This window comes from Micropterus dolomieu, linkage group LG17 (assembly GCF_021292245.1).
Source record: "Micropterus dolomieu isolate WLL.071019.BEF.003 ecotype Adirondacks linkage group LG17, ASM2129224v1, whole genome shotgun sequence".
Classification (NCBI taxonomy): domain Eukaryota; kingdom Metazoa; phylum Chordata; class Actinopteri; order Centrarchiformes; family Centrarchidae; genus Micropterus; species Micropterus dolomieu.
In genome coordinates, this window is record NC_060166.1 from 19526966 (window position 1) to 19531255 (window position 4290).

Consider the following 4290-nt stretch of genomic DNA (forward strand, 5'->3'; position numbering starts at 1 on the left):
AAAAAAAAAGAGTATCTCTTGAACAGAGTTCAGTGATAGACGACCCAAAATCTATTCAGTTGATCTGTATTGAGAATAGAGATTGCTGTCAGTTCCAAACTTTTCCAAGTAGAAAAAAGTAATAATTCCATCTGTACAAGCATGAATCACTTCTTGACTGTCCACCCATATCCTAAGCTTGTTCTAATTAGTGGTATTTTTGTATTTAGCAAAGTAGTATATACAGGCAAAACATGGTTTAACGCACCATCTCAATCCTAACGCACATCCCTGGTGAGCTTGTTAGCTCCTACAAAACATGTGTTGGTTTGTGTACATTAGAGCACTTCCTTCTACTCAAATACAAGTACATGCTAATACCAACATTTTCATTTGTTTTTTTCATTTGGATCCTCATCAGCTTTTACCATTACAACAGTTAAATTCTATTATTTTATAATGCCAGAATACCTTACAATGAGAGGTGCAGTCTTTGTTTAATTGCATGGGTTTTTGTGTGTGCTTGTGCATATGTGTGTTTTTTGTCTGTTGTCTGTTGTCTGATGTGTTTGTGGCAGATTATCAGTTGGTAGGTGTATTAAGCTGACTTGATACACAAAGCGAAGGGAGGATTATTATGACAAGCTTATCTGTCCTGATTTTCTACGCTCCACTGACACAGTTCTATTGTCTGTAACTTGCTAACACACACACACACACACACACAGCCAGCCATGCACAGACTACAATAGTAGTGCACACAAACCTATAATAGGCCTTGCAGGTGGCATAATGAGCACTGCATGTACGGAAAATAACCACGCAATGCGTGATGACTCGGACACTCATACACATAATAAATACACAAGCACTTACAGGAACACATACACAGATGTCATACATGAATCAAATAGAAACACATTCAACCTACAACACGGCAAAGCATTTACTCACACTTCTATTCAATCCAAAGGGGCTATTTTGGCACGGGAGACACACATTTACATTGCCAAAGCAAGTGTGAAATAAAAACAAAAACAAAAAACACTTTCTCTCTCTCTCTTACACACACACACACACACAGAGTATTTAGACAAAACATCGATTGATACACCACTTCCATGAACAAACAAAACACTAAGCATGCACAACACCCCTAACAGTGCTGATAAGACCTAATTGCCATAGCTCCTTATTATCAAGCACACAGCAGAGTCATAAAATGTGAAATTAAATCCTTTACGGCCATTACGAGAATATAAAACACTTTATTTAGTGCTTAAGCATTAAATACCAGAAGAAAAGGCAGACAGTCTGCCCACCAGTATCTAGATTTAGACAATTTAGGCTGCATTAAAAAGTAATATGTCCAATTACTTTCTTAACTTAAATGTAGTCCCGGGTTTCTGTTTTTATGAAGCTAAATCTATTATACTATATTAAGGGGGGGTAGGGGTGGGGGACAAAATCGATACAGCATAGTATCGCAATATTTGCCATGGCAATACTGGATCGATACACGGACGCCAAGTTTCGATATTTTATAATATAAATTGCAGATGGGAGTTTTAACTTTTTGGTACTAGAATAATAAAATCTCTTGCTTTTTTAGCCCACTAGAAAACTTAACAGGACCATATAGAGGACTGAAAAAGTGATATGAACAAACAGATAAATGTATCTTTTTAGATAAACAGATGTTGACAAAGTTTGACTTTAGGGACCTAATTGGAAGTTGGAAAAAGGTAATAAATTGCAATGTATCTCAATATATTTAAAATCGCAAGAAAAAAAGAATCGCAACATAAATATCGTGATAATATCGTATCGTGGGGCCTCTGGTGATTCCCAACCCTAATATTAAGACAATGTTTCATCTTCACTTTCTAAAACATAGTGGTCTTAGAAAAAGAAACAAAACAAACATCTGAAACCCTACATTGATCTGTATGGTCTCAATGCAAATATTCTTTAATCTGTGTTTAATAAATTTCTTTGTAATCGTATTTTATCATAAACGTTTGTGGTTTCAACATTATACTCAGATTTGCATCCATATTACAAAATTGTACTAAGAAATAAATGAATGTCAATCAAAACAATTGGTTTCTTCTTTCATTAAAAACGTTGTTGATGAGCAGCCAACTCACGTGTTGGAAGTGAGAGGTTCCAGTAACACATAAATGCACCACGACAGCAAACAACAAATGTCAGCCACCAAATCACAGTGCAACCTGCAGCAGACATTTTAAACCAAACATAGTTATGTAAGAAGCTAAGAAACTGATGATAAAAAGTAGATAGATTTGGTGCAGACTTCATCTGGGCGTAGTGCCAGTTTATTGTGATGAACCCCCAAAATTATTCAGCAACTTGCTCCTACAGCATAGTCATCATCACTCAGAATTTGTGGGGATCAGCTGGTGGGGGAGAAGCTGGAGGTAGGATGCTGGCATTAGCAGCACTCACAGGTGCAGGTAATTGTGTTAATTAAAAGCATGCTGATTAGTGAATGGCTTTGGTGCGGGTAAGAGAGTTTTAGGCTTGAACCAGGAGGTTCAGACCCCTTTAATTTTACATAGAGGGATGTAGAAAAATATACAAAAAGTATAAGCCAGGGGACAAAGTTTCAATGACAAAATTAATGAAGGAAGAGAGTGGAAAGAATAAAGTTCCTCAAAGCTCCTTCAAATGGGATAATGCCTAGGGGGAAAACTTGATTCCGTATGTTGAATTCAGAAGTTAATAACAGTGAATTCAGAGTTGGGAGCCAAGTGCAACATCTTAGGGGGGAGTTTTAAGGCAGATCTACAGATATCGGCCTGTTTCGTTTGGACAGTAATTTTGTTGATTTAAAATCATACAAAATCTACAATTTGCAATGCATGTGGTCAATCATAACAGAATCTGGAATTAATATCTAAGCAGAGATGGTGGAAAATGTACACAATATGTTTTCATAGCAGTATGATGGCGTAAGCCTAGTTCACAGTACATGATTTTAAACCCAATTTGCAAGTCGCAGAGCTCACCAACCATCGGGCTGTGATCAGGGCCAAATTGGCGCTCTCCGATCGTTGTGTGTAAAGTATTCAACAACGCATCAAAGAGGCAGACACAAGACAGATATCTAGAATGCTAAAGCTGGGCATACACTGCGCGATTTTAGAAATCTTGTTGTTTTATTCCATCTCACACCTCTGCCAAGTAAAGCCAAAGCTCATGTTTTACATGCTCACACTGTACAGTCGGATGGTCAGCAGCAACCTGAGTGCTCACACCGAACTTGAATAAAACGGCCTGTTGAGAATGCATAATAAAGATTTGTTTGAAAGCGCCGAGGCCGAGAGAAGTTTGTTGGCTTGCAATAATGTTAAAAAGGAAGAAATGTCCTGCCTTCATCTTTGTGTCAAAAAAAAAAGCAATGTATATGGACGAGGCGGCTGGGAAGATAGGGACAGCATGGCATGTTAATGTTGCAGAAAGAATTGGAGGTAAACTAGCTAAGTTTTCCTGTATCGATTGTTAACTAGAGTTGTGTTGTCATGGCACTTTCAGAAATTCATCCGACCATCAGACATCCGTTCGGGGGCAGTTGATTTGGCGTTATTTCTGTAGTGAACAACGGTGTGGATTTGTGCATTTTATATTGAATAAATTTGGAGCTACTCCAAATTCCTCTCTCCTCTCCCAGAGAAGAGCAGGGGTTGTTAAAGATCAACTTCAACAGACTGCTGGGAGACCCCAACGGAAGGGGGGGGGGGGAAAGTTGCTTTCTCTAAGTGCTATCCCTGACCATAAAACTGGCACCCTTTTGATTCCGAAGCTGATAACGCGGGGCCTGACTGTTAAACTGACAAAGGGACACAAACCAGCGATTAGCATTTCCCTCAACAGCCTATCAAAACTGGCCCCCCACACATGTAACCGTGGCAACTGACCTTGCTCTGTGTTTCATTACCCCATCAAAGGGATACTCCTGTCTCACCCAAGTTGTGACATAACCCAGGAAGCCGAACTTTAAATAACCAAAGACTGGAGTCTCCAAAGACTCAAAGCATTTAATTAAGTTTAATTAAATCTTTAGTTACCTGATTACGTTTGCCTCTATTTGAGTAGTTATGTTAACATGTTGTTGCTATCTGTTGTTGATATTAGTGCTGAAAAGAATCTAAATAAGTTACTTTTGCAGTGTTTTTATTTTCAGCAAGACACTCCCTCATCTAATGTAATCAATGCTTGTTCATAATACTTTCCCACAAAATTCCTTTAGAAATGATGATAAAGAAATGTCTTACTATACTCTTAATC

General features: G+C 38.2%; 1 protein-coding gene across 1 annotated transcript in view; it reads right to left on the reverse strand.

The window, feature by feature from the left end:
- The window catches only part of pdgfd (platelet derived growth factor d), an 85997-nt gene that overhangs the window by 69433 nt on the left and 12274 nt on the right, over positions 1 to 4290 (reverse strand). The window lies entirely within an intron of this gene.